At 41.3% G+C, this 21,332-nt stretch overlaps 1 long non-coding RNA gene across 1 annotated transcript in view; it reads right to left on the bottom strand.

Annotated features, from left to right (window-relative positions):
• Window positions 1-325: 325 nt before the first annotated feature.
• LOC133162866 (uncharacterized) overlaps window positions 326-21,332 on the bottom strand; it is a 50,492-nt gene continuing 29,485 nt past the window's right edge. The window contains exon 4 of the long non-coding RNA XR_009716288.1: window positions 326-939. This is a non-coding gene — a long non-coding RNA (uncharacterized LOC133162866). The remainder of the gene's footprint in view (window positions 940-21,332) is intronic.

A 21,332-nucleotide genomic window follows, 5' to 3' on the forward strand; every position in this document is an offset into this window, starting at 1 on the left:
CATGTACTCTGACTCATAGTTTGAGCCTTTCAATAAGTCGCCGTTTGTCATCCACGCAAGGAGCAGCTTGGCTGCGCATACTCGATCGTTGTCGTTAAGAAGCTGAATAAATGAGGGAAAATGATTGGATTTGATTGCGCAAGCAGGAGGCGGGACTATCCTTTGTCACCAATCCAAATTGGGGATGTTCGCCCTTGGCAGCTTGACCAAATGCTATTCTTACTTTCAAGCATTTTCCTCCAGTGGTGTCAAACTGCACAATGAGTATCCTTTAAATTCTAATTGAATTTTTTTTTTTTAATTCATTGAACAAAATATTTCTATGGAAGCACATCAGCATATTATGCAGAGCAGTTGTTCATGGCCATTTAAGATGAAAACAGATCAACTGATGGAAAGCCACTTATTGTCTGCATTCATTCTTGTCGGCAGTGTTGTAACAAATTATTTCTTTGTGCTTAACAGCAAAGCCACACGCGCAAGAAAAACACGACATGTTTGTGTAAAAATTCCATTTGAGTGTGCATATTTTGAAGCGGTTTTCACCATGGGCTGTTTTGTCACATCTTGTTCATAATCATGTGAGAGAGCACTTTGCTACATTTTTTCAACATGTTTCCTGACTGTAATAAATATGATCGTAAAACTTCAAATCAGTGATTAGCTACTTTCTGACAAGTTGACACTAGTTCTGAACTTACGCTTTGTGACTCCTATTTAATAGAAAATTATTTTCTATGTCGATATTTTTATGAATTACGTTATTGTTCAGTCAATGTGTGCGGGGTGGAAAGGTACACTCCAGTCTGGAGTGTGCTATCAACTCAATTTAGTAATGATGCGTGCGTACCTCTGTCCAGAGTGGACCGTGTCCACCAAAATTGTCAAAACCGTTGAGTTGATCTTTTCCGTTGCCCGTCATTGGTGTTCCACCTCCATCTAGAGTTAGAATAAAACCAAAAATGACTTTATTGTTGTAGAATCCACTGAGTGACAGAAAAAGTGTGCTAGAGTCAGTCAAAAGAAGACTAACATTTTTGTCTCTATTTTCTTCATGTTTCAATGCTGATTTTAATGGTGACATCATCAACGACCTTTTGTGCCTTTCGACCATACATTGGTGTTAATTCGGTCATCGTCCATTTGGTATTATGTCTGAGCTGCTTTGTAAACATAAGGACCAACATGTCCACGCAAGCATAAAGACACTTGTGTCCAGATGATTATGGAGCTATAAGGTGCCCTCTGACTCCATCACCACAAAGGTGCCCCTGACGCTCCGCAGAAAACTCACAGGCCTTTTTCTTCTCTTGCACTCAAAGATAATTCCCTCCATTTGGCATTTTGACATCATATCTTCAGTCACCCCCTCGTACTGGATTTTTGTCTCCCTACCTGGCCGAAAAGCATGGCCACAATAACTTAATTTTATTTTTCCTCGCCGCTCCAGTGCACAGCATTCAACCCTTAACACTCTATTCTTTTTTTTTTTTAATGTCTTTCTTTGTTGTCGTCCGCCTGTCCTCTCGGCTGACTTTGAAGGTCAGACAGGACAAACAATGCCACCGGTGTCTGCTTGAACGTTACTCACTTACCGTCATTGGCGCGGCAGTTGCCTTGGCAACACACTAACCATTAATTTTCAATTAAAGCAGACAAAGAGATGACAGCCCAGGGTCCACGGAAGATGTCAAGAAGCAGTATTAATATACGACAAGTGAGTATAATTGTGTGTCCATTTTCCTCAGCTCTCATCTACGCTATCAGTGAGTTGTGAAAGCGGCAGATAATTTGAGGGTGTGGGAGACGACGCTCTCTGTTTTCCTTTAACCAAGACGTCGTCTGATGTATCTCTCCGAGAAATATGGCATTCATCATTACCTTTATGAATATTTTCTTGGGGATGTTATTATTTTCATTATCGCCCCATCGAAAAAGATGCCATTTCAATGGCAATTCAAACAGACGTGCACGCACACACTTAGAAGCTGTGTGAGAGACCGTTAGTGACTGCAATCATCCAATTTTGGTGTTGATAATGAAAATTAGAGTGCATGATTATCCGGTGAGTTAACTCAAAGTTGAATGTCATGCACACATGTACGCAATGGGCAAGTACCGATACCAGGTATCGGTATCGTTAATGCATGGCCTGATTTCAAGGTATCGTATTGGATGTTGTTTTACGATTAAGAATGAGAAATGGGAAAATAGGTGTTTCTTTTTTCTTTCAAATGATCTATCATTGTTTTTGGGGAGTAATGTATCAAAAGTACTAACGGTATCGGTAGTTGGTGTCGGTATCATTGATAGACTGGAATCGAACATTGCTATTAAACCCTTTTTAAGCATAGTGTCGTGCTGATCTTTTTGTGTGAGTTAATAATAAATTCTCGGGAGATTATATTGAGGGGACAATTACTTCGGTGTGTTTTGTTTACAAAGACACAGTTGTGACAAAAAATGTCCTGCGCATGTTTTCTCTCCCTCCACCCTCCAATCTCTTCAATCACTAACTATCCCCTATCCCGTTATCCTGCCATAACAAAGCACTTTTATTCCCCCATATCCCCCTTCTTTCAACTGCTGCACACTGTTGAGTGTGCCCCTTAAATCACAGAGTCCCTAAACTGCTCCATAAAAGATGGCAGGTTCTCTCCTGTCCAACCCCCCTTTCTCTTTTCCCCACTCTTCCCTCCCTTCTGCCTGCACACATTACTGCTTTAATTAAGGTAATTATTTTCAGAGTACTACTAATCGTATCCCCTTCCCTCCTGGCATATATTGGCCCTCGTGCAACCACATGTGCACACACTCATGCTAGTGTATAACTTGTCACCAGAAAGGTAAACTGAACCCTGGCCTGGTTAGTCTGCACCGAGGAAGGCTCGCCTCAACACCTGTGTTGTGCAAATCAATAATTTCAAATATATGCTTGAGTAGGGCGGTGATTTCAGTCTTTGATTCATGAACATTTTGTCATCTCAAAATATTAACAATCAATACTGTCTCTGTTTGTCTATATTTGGAAATGGTTACTTAGCAACCAAGCAGGAAGTGGCCTGGAGGTTTTCCCGACTGGTTTGGATGTGATTTGGATCAACGTGGTGGAGTTCTCTGTCCATTGCTGTGCTTTCTTAACTATATCAAGGTATGTCATCTCTCTTGGGTCCCGAAGAAATTGGGACACCAAACCAGCTGTATTATTACTGCCTCCATTTTCTCCAAGTCCAACATCGATTGCTGTTAGCACCCTGAAATTACTCGTTTGTGACTCAAAGCGGCCGTGTATTGGCTGGAGCAGCTCCGTGACCCAGATCCAAGAGTCCTATGTGCTCACCCAACAAAAAGAGTCTCACATAATGCACCTGCAGTATTTTTCTGTCACTACTTCAATACCGGTCATGAAGTAATCATTCGTTGAAGGCATTTCCACGTGATGGCAGGCGTGAAGAAACTGATCACATTAATATCGGGAGATGTCACAACGTGCATCGTTCATGTTTTGCTCCAGGCATCCTTCTTCTTGCCTATTGATTACGAGGGTGACGGAAACCAAGTTGAATTCACTGTGATCTGTAGATGTTCAACTGGCCTGTCACAGGAGATTCTCAAGTCCTTTCTGTCACCAGCCACCCACCTCCCCGCTGCTCCCAAAGGCACCTTGGATGATAATGAGAATGGGAATACAGGTACGGCTCAAACTCAGGGGGGTTTCAATTAACACCCTGCAGATTAATAAAGAGTAATAAGGTGCGCCGCGCTCGTGTGTGTGTATATGTGCGAGCGGATGCTTTTGTGCACACGGGAGTGTCGTTGTGTGTCCGTGTGCAGTGGAAAGACCCCCGTGGCTCAGCACGATGGGCACAATGGAAAAGGGGAGGGGACTGTGAAAAAACAGTGGCGTACTGTGGAGAGGAAGACCCTCACAGTGCTGATTAGGTATTTGCCAAAGGATTTTTAATTGGTCATCTGCTTCAAGCCACCAGAGATTAACACCAGGGGATCTTGAGGTCTAACTAACTTGCCTTGTAAAGTGGCCAAATAGGAGTTGAATCATCACAGATTCTTAAAAAACATAGGTGATATTCAAGCAAAGGTCTTGGGATATAAATAAAAGGTATTTCTTGGAATCGTTACTCGAGGGGTTTACTCAACTATATGGTGTGGCTTGATGGCTGAATTTCATTTGGTAATGGCTAAAGCATGTGTATGATTAATTATAAAATAATGTGGAGTTTTGATTGGCGCTAAATATTAGCGCTACTGCGACTGCATTTACTTGACATTTGACTAGTTGCAGATGTTCGACAACTAGTTGAGTCCTATAGTGTCCTATTATGCAACTTGTGCAACAGCGGAAACTCGAACTGGAATCCTTTCCACAAGATTTTGAAGTATGACTGCAGCAATGTTTGTGTGTCAATTTCCATTACAATTTCTTTGCTGAGGTTGTCAACGACTCCAACAACCAACCAACCAACCAACCAACCAATTCACCCACTTTTTGCTTTTTAATCAAGAACTCCCTGAAATGCCGCACAATAACAAAAACTCCATATTTATAATTATGATTATTTATTGACTCTTTCAATGTGTTTTTGCGATTGTTTGGGGTCAAACCCGACTTGCATCTCCTCATCAAAAGCACAAACATCAAAAAGGAACCCCACAGCCTCCTGCCTGTCACTGAACAATGTTTATTTTACAAGGTTGATTTATCTGAAGTGCACCAGTTTCTCACTGACCCCAGCCAGCCTCTCCTTAACTTAGGCTATTTTTCTCACTTGTTTTTATCACCCCAACACACACACCACCACCACAGTGCAAAGGAATGCACCTACAGCTATCTGACAAACACAAAGTTAAGGCACTTTTTGTAACATTTCATTCCTGGCTTGAGTATACATGGCATTTGTAACTAGTTTCAGTCAGGGGCTAACTCTCAAGCCAATAGACTATTGTCTTGGCCACGTACAATACCGTGCATATCTCAACCATGGCAGGATAAATATTTATATAAGCAAGGGCTGGATTTGAGGTGTGTTGTTGCTAGCAGATGCGAAGGTATTTGTTGTATTTACTGTATGCGTCTGGGTGTGAACATTTTTTGTAGCGTGCATGCTTGTGTGTGTATGTGCAGCCGCCACAGTGTGTACAGAAGATTCGAAAAACAGATAACTGGCATGTGTGCGTGAGAAGGGCTTGTCTGCATATGACTTTGGGGTGTTATAGCCTTGATTTGCGGTTTCTTGTGTTGTTTGCTGTGCCGTGCGTCTGTGAGTGAGTGTTTAGGGGTGAAAAGGACGCTTTCAGGTACCCTGCGGCATGTATGTGAAAACACAATATTATCTCCCGGGACAAGCAGCTGCAGGAATGATTGAGTGACAAAAAGGCTACAATGTGATGCATTTTACACCAGCAGATATAGTTGATTTAAAAAAAAAAAAAAGGAATGTAACAAGTAAAATGAAAAGGTCAAAAAATGTCATGCATCACTCGACAGATCTGAAAGGATGACTTAAACTAAAAAAAATATATACATATATATAGAAAGCCGTCTGTAAATTCATTGATTTATAGTGAATAGAATGCTACAATTTGACAAAAACTAAATTGACTGATGCTAGTAAATGAGGATTTTGGTCTAAGAAATCAAAGCTACTTCAGGTGAAGTGTCACGTTAAAAATGTACAGACGAAAAAGGTACCGATAAGAATCAAAACAAGATTTTCTATTGACCTTTAAATGAATCTCACTGTGTCTTATGTCGGCTTTAAATTAATCTCTGAAAGTTCAAAGAAAATGGAACTCAAGATTTGGACTATGAGAGCATTAAAATGAAATATGTTTCCATCTGAACTAAACTGCAAAAAAAAAACAGTTTGTTTGGGATTTCCTTCAAAATAGATTGGATCCTTGCTTAAGTTTAAAGTCTCTGTGTGTACATTTTGGCAGCTCAAAAAAAATTCCAATATAAAATATAGTGTATATTATAAAAATATATATATAAATTTAATTTAAACACATTTCAACACAGCCGTGCATTCTTCCATTTTTGTGCGCCTAAAATGAAAAAGTTTGGATACCCCTGCATGTTTCTGTGATTGCAAATGATTGGCACTCCAGCCATCCTGATACAGTAAATCATTCAAAATGAACCAAGTTCTCTGCATGGCTAATGACAAATCATCCCCAAAAGTTAAATAAGTTACCGTAAGAACAGATGGAGCTTTTTAAATGCTACGTAGTTAAGTCAAAAGACAGAAGTGGTGTCTGCAGAGACCAACCATCAGACTGACTTTTTTAAGGTCCAGATCAACCCGCTGGCACAAACAGTGGACGATCTGAAGAGGTAAGCGGAGCCACCACGTAAAGGGGGAATCAATTTAGAGATGAGATGTGGAGGACAAAGCATGATAGGCCGCAGTGTGGAGGAGCGAGAATCAATCAGTCTTCAAGGGGCTGTTGATTAGACATTCTACAGCCTCCTCCATCTTTGTTAGGCTTTAATTAATTCATAATACCGAAACAAATTACCTTTGCATGGATGAAAATTACACCTAAATGTGGCGTGGCAGTTTGGCATTTGGTGATTAAATTATCTCCGGAGATTGTGGGAGTTTGATAGAGCGGCGTTTTCTTAATGGAGTCGTGTAACATTATTAAGTTTGAAATAACAATCCTCTCATTTCCTACGTGCGGCCATTTGTAACGAGGAGGAAGGTGAGATCAACTGAGGAGAGCGAGGAGTGCTCGGGCAAATATTATTTATCCTGCGAGTCCTCCAAAAGAGGACGAAGTATCTATGATGTTGGATTTTAAAGTCGTCCTTACAATTTTTTTCCTTTATTCTCCCGTCTGCAACATTCCAAGTATAGTTTGTTACATTTTCACTTGGTATTGAAGTCCCAGCAAGGGCAGATAGTGGCCCATTAAAGCATCATTATCAATCCCACCCTCATTGGCTTTGTTCACGAGACCACCAGACTAAGGATGTCTCCTCAGACAATAAAATATGAGGATAAAAAAATAAAAAACTTTACAATAAGAACACTTCCTACTTGCGATACAATAAAACAGCCTTGAAGCGGGGAAGAAAGCAAGAGACGGCTCAGCTTTGAAAAATGATAACAGGTTTAAGGAATAGAATAGCCACGAGTCTTTTCTCCTCTTCTTTTAAATATAGATTATAGTAAGCAGATAGCGCCTTAGCTTTAGTTTGCCGAAAGGCGACGCTGTTGCAATTCCAGTTTGAGGGTTGAAAGACGAATGGCAGCGACCTCCTGTAGTGTCATTACGGCTTTGTCCCATGAAGTAAACGGTAAGAAAGAAATATGGCGGACGTTACAACACACAGATAAAGTAGATTGGAAGTCTAAGTGGAAAAATGCAAAATGCTTCTGGCCTGTTTTGAGTAATAGCTACTCAAAGAGAATATTGTCCTCATTCACCTTTTTTATTTTAATCATTGATAACATTTGTAGATCTGTAAAGCATCCCATTTGGAATTCATTTTATTTCTAATTTATTTCATATTTGGAATAAATCTCATCAGGCTAATGAGATTGGTTCTGAAATGTTGCCGCTCAAATTTCATCTTCGAATATCAAAATATTGACAGATTTTGCATATCCTGCAAACATTGTTTTTTTTATATTGTTAGAATAATCTCATCGGGCATCCACGGCAATCACGGTCTCGTTCACCTGCAATGTCACATGACCGTCCTATCTCACCCTGTTGTAAAGAAAAGTAAACAGGCCATCATGACAGTGCATAAACATGCTCGGATCTTAAAATCTGAATCGCGACAATGTTCGGAACTGTGCTTGCCAGGATTGAGTCTAGCGCAGTTTAAATGCCGGCCAGAGAAGGTCATACTTTGTCTCTCAAAAAACACAATTGCAGTCCTGATTTTTGTCACCGCTATCAGTTTCATTTTGAGAACGCTCAGCGGAGACGAGCAAATGACGGGTAGGGTTATTTGAAAACATCATGAATGCGCTGTACATGTGTTTGTGTCTGCGTGCGTATTTGTGCACAGTCTTGTTTGCTCTTGCACTAAAGGCCTCGGAGAGGGGGAAAAAAAACCCTCCTCCACAGGCAATCGGAGCATCCGTGTCAATTATCCTGCCCCGAACCTGCGATCTCTTCCCTTATTTTCTCCTCGCTCCTTCCTGGCTCCCATCATTCTCGGCTCCTCTAATAGGCCCTCACTCACGATGATGAGAGGACACGCTCTCCTCTGATGGCAGCGGAGCGCAGCTCGCAATGCTCCGTGTCACTACGAGATTAGGACGGGGCAGAAGGGAAAAATATTCCAATCTGCCACGCGGGGAACCGCGTGCCGTTACTGACAGGTATTAGTCTATCAGCTATTGTTGCCTCCTCAAAGGGAATACGGCAAACACGGGGCTGACATGCTAATAAACACAGACATGAATGCAGGTTAGTACAAAGTGAAAAGACGCATACAGGACGGATGAGCGAGGGAAACAAGGGAATGCAGACGAAGACGGGGACGTTATACAGAAGAAGAGATGTACGGTATAAACTGTCAACATTGTTATGGAAAATGGCCCTCAAATTAAGCCATGCATGCAATTCTACAAGGGACTCTGAAAATTGCCTTTTATCACTTCCCAAACAATAGGCTGCCTGACAGTGTTGCGCACGATAACACACACGCGCGCGCACGTCTGACGGTGCTACGCCCGATAAGTCCGCCAACCGTTATTTATTTGATTCCGCCATCACCCCCCCCTCCCGTCTTCAGCCACTTTAACTGTCCTCGTACGCTTTCATGTGGTTAATATCATGCAAAATAACAGCTTTTTATTTTCCCGCCACAGCATCCCGTCTTTAATGGGGGCTAAGCGCTGTAAGCCGGCCGAGTGTGAGGGCCTCTTATACACACACTGCCGTGGTTATCTCCGCTCTATGTTTATCATTGCTATTATTATTAATGCTCTCCGCTGTAAGCGTGGAGCCCGACACGAGAGAGAGAGAGCGAGCGGAAAGGAGGGAGCGCAAGAGGGATAAAAGGGGAGGAAGAAAGACAGCGACAGTAGAGGGTGAAAGTGCTGCTATGATGTGATGCTTGTTAAATAAACTGCTATTTACCGCTGCGACTGAGAGATTATTTACAAACGCGTCATTACGCCGCCATCATCTTACGTTTGCCATCTGTTTCCACATCATGTGTTTGATTCGCTGTGAGGGCCGCGCTGGTCGGAGGATTATGACTCTTGGCAGCGTAATGAAATGCTACTCTGTTGTGGTCTGTAAGGATAATGCAGTCCAACAATATGTTATCTTAAGGGATTTGTAATGCACTGAAGTAAGGAATAATGAGGCTCATTAGAAGCAAACTGTAATTCCATACAAACAACATACAGTAGAGGGAAAGGAAGTTGCTTCGCTTCAGGCCATCTTGACTGCGCAATCAAACGGGAATTAAATTGCTTACACTGCCGGCGTGCGCCAAGCCCATCAAATCTTAACATAACACTCTTTTCATTTCAAACACAAACAATGTGATTAAGAGAGTCAGGTTTAGTGTGAATGGGGCATTGTAGTCGTTTCGGTTTGTGATGATTAGAGTTGAAATCGCAAATAGCACCACAGGAAATTCTGAATGTGAATTACTTCTGTTTTCATTCCAAGCTACTTCCTCTTTGGTTAATCAGTATTTATGTGGTGAGTTGTATTGTGTTGGGCTGTGTTGTAGCAATTTATCTTTTGTTGTTGTATTTGGGTTGATGACTCTGGTTAAACTTTTGAAACATTTCAATTTTCGGCAGAAATCACAAAAATATGGTGAAAGAAAGAAAGAAAGAAAGAAAGAAAGAAAGAAAGAAAGAAAGAAAGAAAGAAAGAAAGAAAGAAAGAAAGAAAGAAAGAAAGAAAGAAAGAGTATTTTATTTTATTAGAATACTTGAATGTAATGCATATGAGATGAACAAATTACACTTGTTTTCATTCTACCTTTCAAAAGCTTTCTGAGGTCACTTTTTTGTGTGAGAAGATTTCCAAGAATCCTGAAGAGGCCATTGGACCTCTATTAATACTCTTCACTTCTTTATTTTGTCTTTACCATTCAGGACACTGAAAGTGAGGTCATCTGTGTGTATACTGTCATTTTGTGTACTGTATAGAGACTTGGAGCAATACCGAGTCAAGGCTCCTTTTTCTTTTATGAGGGACACTGAAGTTGGTCAATTGAAATAAAGTGTGAGTGGGTGGGTGGGTGTATGGAGGAGGCACAGATACAAACCAAGTGACAACACCTCCAAAACCTTGCTGATTTGTTGTAGGGTGTGTGCTCTTACATTATTCCAAGATGAATACCACGAACTATACAGTGTCGTGAAAAAAATAAAGAATAGCCCAGTGCGTGCGTGTGCAAGTGTGTGTGTGTAAATGTATCCAGTGCTGTATTCATGTGGCCAGTGGCTCGTAACACACACCTTGTGTGTTACCCGACACCCCAATGCACACGAGTCTGAAACACACACACACGCACTAACACAATGGCCCATTATCTTCTGCGTGTGTCACCTGGCTTCAAGAGCCCCATCGCGTTTTTATTCAGAGTATTTAGAGACTAGCCTGAAGCCGACTATTGCGCTCTACTTTAGACATTTTTTTTACCCCCCCTCCCCTCGCCTCCCTCCTCCCGCTGAGCCCATTAAAGACCTACAAGTTTATCAGACCTCATGTAGCTTTAGCATAAGCAGCCTTTGCCTGTGCCGCACGTTTTCTGCCTATCTGTACCACTCAGTGTGCAGAAACCTCACCAATACTATCTCCACAATTCACAGCGAATGGTCCCCGCTAACAATGCCAATTAGCAAGTGCACACAATGCACGCTTCATCTCCCCTCCCACCTGTCAGAAGTACACGCGGCACAGCCTCAAAAACCTGAGAAAATAACTTCCCTCTTTTCTCTCCTCCTCCGTACAACCTTCTATCTTTTGCGTTAGGCTTGTTTTATGTTTGTTTGGTTTGTGCTGTGAAAACTCCAGGAGAAAGTTTCATTCTTCTGCCTGTTTTTTCTGTGCAAAAAAAAAGAAACGTCTATTGGGTTACCAAACAAAACAAAATCGCAAGCGACAAGGTTGTACCCTCCAAACTCAGCATTTGCCAGCGAATGGAAGGTTTTCACAGATATCGTAGATTGAGAAGAAAACAGTTTTGCCACCTGGAGCAGTCCACAACTCCCTACTGCCTATCATCTTCACTCCGTCATCACCTTGAGGCCATTCCTGAGTTCATCACACAGATGAAAAAGTGGATACAGCCTTTCTGATGCTAAATGACGATGCGTTCATTTCCCCGGAGGACGCGGAATCCTGTTTCAACTATTCTGTTAGCTGCCCACACACAAAAATGCTTGTTGAGTGTGTATGCGGGGGCTATTTTGTGTGTATGCATGTGTGCGTGTATGAGAGAGACTTTAGTGTTGTGTTTCGTTTGTAAGAATGCAGTGGAAAATGTGTCTCTTAAAACCGATGTCTGGAAGGCCTTTTAGGTTTTAGTAGCGTTTGCTAACGAGGCGTACATACTACTGGATTACTTAAAAGACACACACAAATGCACAACTTTACCCAAGCCGGCAAGTGTCTCACACGGAGATGACTAATCGGGGTGTAAGGTGGTCTCCAAGTGGTCACTTCACAAATATATGATCTTCCTAGGCAACAATTTGTCATCTGACTGGGAAGCCTTCTTACCCTTCCTTATAAACGTACTTTGACGTGCTGCAGGCATGTCAAGGATGAGCGGTCTGTGCCGAATTCAAAAGGAAATAGAGGTGCCACTAATCGGCATCTAATGAAGTTGCCTGCGTTTATGCCCACAACGGCGCAAACTACTCTTTGTTAAATCCAGCAACTCAAGCGCGTAACACTTCCTGATTGGTGCATTCACTTTTTCATCCGCCTTAAGTTTCACATGCCTTTACTTAAGTAATACTGACGTGACTAAAACCATGACATAAATAGTCCGATGATACTGTATAAGGTTGTTTGTATACTCAAAGATGAAGAATGAGTTTAACTTTCATTTTTAAGTTTTCACATCCTTTCATGTCTTTCATCTCAAGGTCAAGAACTTTGGACCCAAATAAATGGCTACGATTTCACAGTGCTCATAAAGTAGTTCCCTTTCTCTTTCTACTTCATTAGTGCTGTGTGTGTGTGTGCGTGCGTGCGTGCGTGTTTTCCTGCGGTCTTTGTGTCCCCCTATCCACATTGATTTCTCCTTACGACATACGGGGTGCTCTTAAAGGGGACAAAGATGGAGTGATGAATGACTGAAGGATGCTTGTTTTCTCCTCTCCCTTTGATTAGGTCACAGACAAGACGAAAGGTCGGAGGTCTTGAAACCATAAAGATTGACGTCTAAAAAACACAAAAAAACTCACTTTACTCGGTTCAGTAGGTCTCCACTTACAATTACTGATAGATTGTCGACGGCCTCCGCACGAAATCCCATTCGCTCACACACATGGCCAACTGAAGTGAATAGAGAGCACACATGCTCACACACTAAAAAAGCCTTTATGGTGGTCTGTCTTACTGTACATACCCCTGTATATAATGTCGAGTGTATGTGTTGGGGTCAGACAACCAAATTCCAGCGGAACAAAGTGCTGTTTGTGTAGTCTACCATGAAAGACTTTTGGAACACACTAAAAAGCGACACATACATTCATGTATTTTTCTATTTTGATGTTTTGGCATTTCTCCACACTCAACTAACTCGCACAGTATTTATTTTGTCTTAAAAATTCAGCTTTTCCAAAATTCTGTCTTCTGCGTTTGTTGTGGTGAGGGCAAAAAAAAAAAAAGAAGCGTTTTGGCTTGTGTCAGTAGAAATGTGCGACAAAGTTGTGACGCAATCTGTAACTTCATTTGGGAAAGAATATGCCTGATGATGTCATCGCCTTATGCTGATTTCATTTTGTGTAATGGCCGAAGAACCGCCACTTAAAAATTCTATCATGTCGTCCACGGTCTCATTATAGATGAGAATGCATGAGCAAATCTGCTTAAGCTGCTTTTGCAAAGTTCACAATAGCCAAGATGAGTTCAAGATAATTTTTTTGGTTGACTTCCCAAATAAATAATTGTTGCCTTTGGGATGCCCCGACCTTTTAACTTGATTGTCTGGGTTCCTCACAGGGTGATATTTGTGTGTGCGTGCGTGTGTGGTCTTAATGTCGTGGCGGGCTGTGGAACGCAGAGGTCAAGAGGAGGCTGACCTCTCCACCATCTGAAAACTGGTGAGATGGAGGAGGGGTAAGGTGAAGGTTGTTAGATGCATAACACACACACAAACACACAAACAACCTAAGCACCACTAAAACTATCGTGTTTGAAGTCCACATTATACGACTTCTGCATTCTGCATCCAAGATGAGCTTGGTACGGCAAAACTTGACAGCCCTGACCTCAACCCCATCAAACATCTTTGACATGAATTCCAACAGAGATTGTGAATCAGTGACTTTACAAATGTTCTTCTGGGGTGACCACCTCCATATTTTCGCTTCCTGTTTGTATAACAGCCAGGTGTCCGCATACTTTCAACAATTCTTTCACACCTGACTGCCTCCACTTCCCTTTTTACTTGCCTCTCAGTTTTAGGCCCCTCCCCGCCTTCACACTTTTGTCTTTCAGACTAAACAAATGTAACTTAGCTGGGAAACATTTCTGGATCCAGATGCTGCTCCTCTCTTGGTCCCTCATCCCTCAGTGCACACCCCGTACTACTCCACACCCACCCCACTGACCTTTGACCCCTCCACTGAGTTGCTCTGAGTGCAGCAGCAACTTTCTCATTGTGACAGTTGGGAGTCTTTTCTCAAAAAGAGGCCGGTCTTCAAGTGTTTTTAGATGTCCGTATGATTAGGAATAGAGAAAATGGTCAAGGTGATAAGATAATTTACACCCTCAAAATTATACAATCATTTTTAGGGATTTATTGTGTGCATGGTAGATGGTACAATTTTGAAGACACACTTTCATATAAACATTCATATCCAGTATTGACTATAGGTGATGGCAGGGCCCACCATGACGGTGGATGTGACGCCGTTCCAAACAGAAGTGGGGGCCACCACAGCGAGACCCACACAGACAAGCATTTCAAGCCCTATGGTTATATTTCCCACGAGTCTGTCCAGTTTTACAACGCCATTAATTTAGAGGGTGCAGATTTTAGCTCCACTTCGGCCCACATTTGTCCTGAAATAAATCAGAAAATGAGGAAAGTAAAATCCAAAATGTGGGTCCCTAAGCACCCTTGGTATAATTCCTTGCACTGGAGCAAGGGGAGTGAGCTAAATATTAGTACAAGTACATCCTTCACAGTCCAGGCTGGCCCACCCTGAGAAGTAGCATTTGCCCGACTGACCCTCATCATTTAAGACCTCCTTCCTCTTCACCCATTCCTTCGATTTTGCCTTATGTGTATGTTTTTTGTGTGTGTGTTTAGGGGGTCTCCAGTGATTCCCCCGCAGCCGCACAGGCAGCCTCATTTGAGCGCTTTTCTAAACATCACCACCTTCCGAATAAAAGACAAAATGGAAAGAAAAACAGGACAGCGGCAGAAAAAGGAGGAAATGTTATTTAAAAGGTACCAGACCGCAGCATTTTCCACTGATATTATATACTCCCTGCCCAATCCAATATATATACAGGCCACAGGCCAAGAATGTAAAAATAAAACACATAGACCCAACATCTGGAGCAAAATGAACAAAACCTTCATTTAATCTGACCTGAATACAGCATTTTACCATTTCTACTCTGGCCTGTCTCACACACTAACTCACAATTCTTTTACATTTACACATTCTTCACAAACATACTATACGGGGACTGATTTAAGATTTGCACGTGCATAAATGAGAGTGAATTGAGTTCACTTGCAAACGGATCTGGAAGCTGATCTATTAGCCTCTGAATGAGCTACGGCAGCGGTGTTAAAAGTCAGAAAGTTCAAGAAAGAAGCGGCTTGCCGAGGGGGTGTTATTGTATATGTACAGTGCACGGTAAAGATAAACTGCTGTGATTTGCGTGAGCCTAAAAGAGGAAGGCCCGCTTTGTGAAGTCTTGATCAGCGACGCTCAGAGGGATAACATTGAAAGCAGGCCAGTTACTAAATTCATAATTCAGCTAATGAAAGATGTCGAATCAACCGCCGGGTGTAAAATAAGTAAGCAAGTGCAGATGTGGTATGTGGTAACGGGATGTTGCGTAGGTTTTTGGGGTCCAGGGAGGGTCAAAGATGAAAAAATCTGTGGACCAGGGAGGCTGGATTGGGAACAACAACAACAAAAATAATCTAAAGACACATCAATGACTTTGAAGTTGTGAATGTTCAATGTTACTGAAATGAGACGTCACGGGAGTAAAGCAGTAAACGTTTCATTTATTGGAACATAAGTGCGACACATTTCTACAAAAGCCATCAGATTTCAAATTGTTTTGTCCCTCCTTACGTAGAAAACTATAAAAATATTAGAACACTTATGAAGTTAATCCACAAAAATAAACTGTTAATGTTTTCCAAGACATTGTGAATCACAATTATTATTATTTTTTGTAGGTTTGACAAGTCTACCTAATTTTGGGGTGTGTGTGTATGTGTGTGATCTATTTTCTGGGTGCTCAATGAGAACAATTATGCAAAGTGTTATGCATTAACTGCTGGCTTAGGCATGTATTGTAGTTACAATTTTGTATTTGACTCTCCAGCATCTCTAAAGGTGACGTTTGTGTGTGCGTTTGTCTGCGTACACGTGTGCGTCTGTGTGTGTGGACTCGTTGCGGCGTAAACTAGTCCCATGGCGTCTGTTGCCTGTCGGCCATTCCTTCAAGGTTGCTGCAGCTTGTAAAAGCCTCGTTAACACAAAGGCCCGCTCGCATGTTAATTGGCTAATTGACTAATTAATTTTTACATAACGGCGTGCACGGGGAGAGAGGCTGCCTAATTGAAAGTGACTATAGGTTTAATTACGTCAAAGGGTTAGGAGGAGGAAGGTGGGAAACTCTGATATATTTGTCTTTTCTTGTAATATTCCCTTTTTATTCCAAGCTTTTATAGTTTTTGTACGCTCACGCCCGTTTACTCGTCTTTTGTCGAGAAATAATTGGCTGGCAAGTTTGTCAGGATCACAAACAGTCTGTTGCGTGGGCGAAAGATGCGCAACCAGCCACGGGGGATCCAGTCACAAAGATGGCAAATAAAAGATAAAAGCCACGACAAAAGTGCCGCTCCATCTCACAAACATTCCTCGTCGGACTGCGTCGATTCTAAAGCTGTACGGAAAGCGCATCAGACACCTCGAAGCATCTGTGGACATCTGTTGCACGCCGGTCGGCGTGATCGGTGTGATCATGCATTCGCATCAACAGTAATCCAAGTCCAATTATTGAACGCTACGGAAAACGGACACACCATGTGATGCAAACGGATCTGGAAGCTGATCTATTAGCCTCTGAATGAGCTACGGCAGCGGTGTTAAACTCTGGCCCGCGGGCCGAAACTGCCGTAAAGACAAATTGTGCAACGAGTTTGTGTCAATACTAAAATCGTCATTTTCAAAAATAAAGATATTTCTAGCAATTTTTATTTCCATTTATTCTTTTTTCTTCTTTCTTTATTCTTTTAAAAGTAGTTATTCATTAGTTTGTTTTGTAGCCTACACTGTAGATAATTTGAGAATTCTTTTCTCTGCATTTCCGTTTGTCAAGATTCTTCGGTGACAGTTTGTCACATTAGAGCAATTTTTCGGGCAGACTGTCCCGGGAAACTGTCCCGAGGTTTAATAAATGCACATACCTGTAGTACTCACTCAGGGTGAGTTAGATCGCGCAAAGGATGGCAATTGCAGTTTGCCAAAATTACAAACACAATCGATTTAGTAATATGTTTGTTTGCCTTTCCCACTAAAACTTCCAATTCTGCCACTTATGTATAATATTTGGTTTTGGCTATCTCCCATGGTTCAAAACCTTCTTTTAAATATGGGATACTTTATGTGCAAAACCATCACCATGGCGACAACAAGCCGGCCTGCGGTTGTCCTCGATCAAAAAGGTACATTGTTTCTTGGAAAAAAGCTTTTTGGTTTTGCTCTGTGTGTATGTCCACATTGTTGCAATTTGACAGATCTGTGGGGGTGTTTTGCTTTCTCCACTGTCCTCCCCTCCTCTAGAATCAGTTAATACATGAACAGCATCATGATTGAATATTAATAATTCACATCAGCTCTCCCTGATGACTCATTACAACCCTTCAATAGGGGAAGGAGCTCGAGGAACGCAGACGAGGCTTTGCAAACGCATACACACATTTGATTATTTTCACATTCTAAATCCCGAACATAAACGTAGATTCAGATATACTATATAACATTCCAGCATATTCCAACCAATCATGTGTCACTTGATCATCAAATATCAGCAACTCAAGAAACACACATTATCATCCACGGGGAGTTCAGGTGCACTTTATGTGAACTTGTCTCCCACTGACTCCTACATGCAGAGTTAAGGTAGAGAGATTTTGCTGTTTTTATTCTTGCCAGTGGTTAACCTTTTCGACACCCATGCAACAAGAGCTTGAAACATTTAGACGGTGTGTTTGACACCTTTTGTCAATGCTAGTTAAAGATCCTTAATTTCAAAATGCTACGTTGCATGTTACAGTCCCAGTGCCAGTAAAGGTTTCATGATGATGACAGTTTGACCTTTAAAAAGATAACAGTATTTGCAGTTCCATTATTTAAGTTGTTTAGACAACTGAAAAAAAAGAGGAAGTCCATGCTGGTGGAGCACCCTCTGAGGTTACACTGTATTCCAAAAAGAGTACTCCTGCATTTTCTTGCATGGTGTTGCAATGGATATCATCAATATTTTAGCTAACTGTGCAACATTAGTTTCTACATTATAATTAAAATGAGATATAATAGAAGGGAAATTGGAAGCCAATATATATTTGTCGATGTATACAAGCTGGGAAACATGTACTAACCACTATCTAGATGTAAATCTAAAAAAATATAGTGAAGCCCTTATGTGTGTAGACAGCCTGTTTAAGTAATTTATTTTTTTCCTCCAAGAGGGCTTTCTTAAGATTTCCTTTAATTTAGCGCAAGATTTATTGGCGTGTGACTGCAAGCGTGATAGTCAGCTATGCATTAATATATAGCTGAAGTGAAACCTGAATAGCTTTTGTAAATCTTCTTTCACTGAAAAAATAGTATTTTGTGAAAACGTCTGTATTGTGTTATTTTTGGCTCCGGCAGATCAGTGAGGAAATCGCTGGTTACACTTACACTACATTTCTCACTCAAGCACACACACACACACCCACACACACACAGAGGGACACGTTCACCGCCGTGCATTCCGAGCCATTAGCGGAAAGCAAAGTTGAACACCTTGCCGACTGCGAGGTGCGTGTCAATCGATGGAGGTTAAACCCGGGGTTCAAATATAAACAGCTGGATAAGTCACAATCGATAGCCGCTCTCCCTCAGCAACTGGTCAATACTTCCGCACCCAGACACAGTCCCAGCAGACCGAGAGAGAAGACACTGGCCGGATGTCGGGGTTTTTTTTTGTCTTGGTGATAAGGATGTTAATGAATAAATACAATCACACACACAAACATTCTCCCCGAGTAGATAACACATTAGTGACGGTAACTCAATAGACAGTTGCGTTAAAGAACAAAATGCTTTGTATTGATTTTTTTCTGACAAGCCACAATAGCTTCCAGCTCAAATGCACTTTATCAAACCATCTGTCTTACTTATAATACAAACACAGATGAAATATGCACAAGCAAATAAGAGTATATTTATCATGGGTTACACCGTCAGGGCAAATTGTGCTCACATAACAGTCAATGAAAACTTTATGATGGCTACTGTTTGATTCTGTAAAGTTTCAAGGGGTAGGTACCCCAACATAATGACTAATAATGGTTGTTGTGGCCATATATGTGGTCTGGATTGTATATTTTGCTGCTCCATGTTTGAAAGTAGCAGTTGTTTAAAAAAGAAATTGCAATTCGATCATATTATCAGAAAAAAATGGAAGGCCAGCTTTTCTGTCACAGTAGCACGGTCAAAGTGGAAAGACTCTCTTTGTGAGTGCACGTGTTGATGCTGTGTGTGTTTTAGTGTCTACAGTAAGCCATAGAGGAGATGGACTCCATATGTAGTGTGTTTTCACAGCCCTGAAGGAAATCAAGACCATAGCAGAAAACCCACCAACTATTCCACTAAGGTCTCATTTGTCTGTGTCTTTGTGTATGCGTGTGTGTGTGCACCTAGTGAGCCCATGTGTGTGCGTGTATCGGCATGTTATTTGTACAAGCCCGCTTGTGCACATAATAAAAATATACTTTGCTTCACGTTTGCATACCCGTCCAAGTATGTGTGCGCTCGCGTGTGTGTATGTGCTTCTCAATGGTGATGAGTGGGCGTTGGTGGGGTGACACTCCTGCATAACCGCTCAAATTAAGTGTTCTCCACTTTTGCGGAAATGTTTTTTTTTTTATATAAATGTACCCAAATGCAAAAAGTAATGCCAAGAATGGACACACACACACACACACACACACAATCAACTTACAGTTTGATCATCAGAGAACATTTGGTCAGTGTTTCTCGCCCTCTGTGTGCAAGTTATCAAGGACAGACATCGTGGGATCGCATTGTCATCCTGTTCTCAGTCTCATCTCAGTGAAAAGAATATGTGGCGACTATTCTCACCTAGACACAAAGTGAAGGAGAGATTGGCTGATTGCTTCTAATGCAGGCTCCAGCTAAGCTTTATCACGCTGATAAAGTTGGGAGCTCAGAGCTATCAGTGGTGGCAGTCCGAAGCCAGAGCGAAGCAAATCATTTACAGCAGTCGTCTAGAATGCAGAATCTATTAGCTTAGCAATAGAAAATATGTTAAATTTAGATCTGTGAACATAAATCAATGAATCGACAGCTATTTGACGATCAAAATTGTAATAACTTTAATAATGGAGGAATCGTTTAATTGTTGGTTAGTTATTTTTTTAGGATGAAATAACAATAATAGGTTACTGAGAAATTGAGAAAATTATTTTGTAAAACATTTTGAAACAAAAAAAAAATCATCCGATTATTCGATGGGAAATTAGATAGTATAATCAATTCCAAAAATATTTGAGAGTGAATAGATGAATATATGTGACAGTAGTAGGCTACTGACAGGTCCTGTTTTTGTAGGGAAGAAATAACCAAATGGGAACTATATCGGGGATACTGGATTGTGCTTAGTTTGAAAAATATCAAAAGCAAAACGAGGACAGGTGTAAGATATGAAGCGGTCAGAGGGCCATAAAAATAGAACAACAGGGATCAGTGATTACCTAAAGAGCCGTACACTCAAGAGACAGAGGCTCTTTATGATGGGATCAATAACCATTCATGGCTGGCTGCTCTGGAACCAGAAATTTTTCCTCTAACACACACAGATCAATAGAGGTGATTACCGGAGTTAACCCTTCACACTCTGAATCTCGTCATTTGACTGAGGACATTTAAAGTCTGATTTACTCGAGGGTTGCAAAAAAATTTAAAAAAAAGGATGCATAGTTAATTGGTTATGTGGCAGCTGATATTATTTTGGACCACCAGATTTTATCCCCCCCCCCAAAAAGAATCCTTTTGAATCGTAATAATAAAGTCCACTGTCAACACTGAAAGGTAATTAAGTAACGAGCCATTCTTCTTTTGCAAGATTTCACCGCACTATTGTGTGTTTTGTTGCGGGATGACTCAATGTCTAAGGTCAAGCCTTCTCTCTCATTAGTTGCGACCCTTGGCAACCTCTTGTCATCGCAGGTGACAAGCGGGTCAAAGAAGATTACACTAATTATGAGAAATTCGAGATGGAGAGTAGCGAAACGGAGGCAGAACGTTAGGAAAACAAAAAGCCGATGTTGTGGTAAATATGAGGTTGTGACATGATGGGATAATCCCGTGTTTTACTTCTGGTCTTAAGGTTATTATTAGCTAACGATAAGAGGTAAGTTGGTCCCTTGACACAACTGGGACAAACAACAATCATATGAACGGGACTTGCTGAGGTTGACCGTAATCCATTAGCTCTCAATCACAACTAATGTCGCCATGCTTCAACTCTTTAGCATGTACATTTGTTAGCTTCAACACATTTTATATTTAATATTTGCAAAGTGTAGGAGGAAGTACTAGCAAATGAAACAATAGGTGATCCCTTCCTGACCGTGAATTATGCTACTAATA

This window comes from Syngnathus typhle, linkage group LG11 (genome assembly GCF_033458585.1).
Source record: "Syngnathus typhle isolate RoL2023-S1 ecotype Sweden linkage group LG11, RoL_Styp_1.0, whole genome shotgun sequence".
Taxonomy (NCBI): Eukaryota; Metazoa; Chordata; class Actinopteri; order Syngnathiformes; family Syngnathidae; genus Syngnathus; species Syngnathus typhle.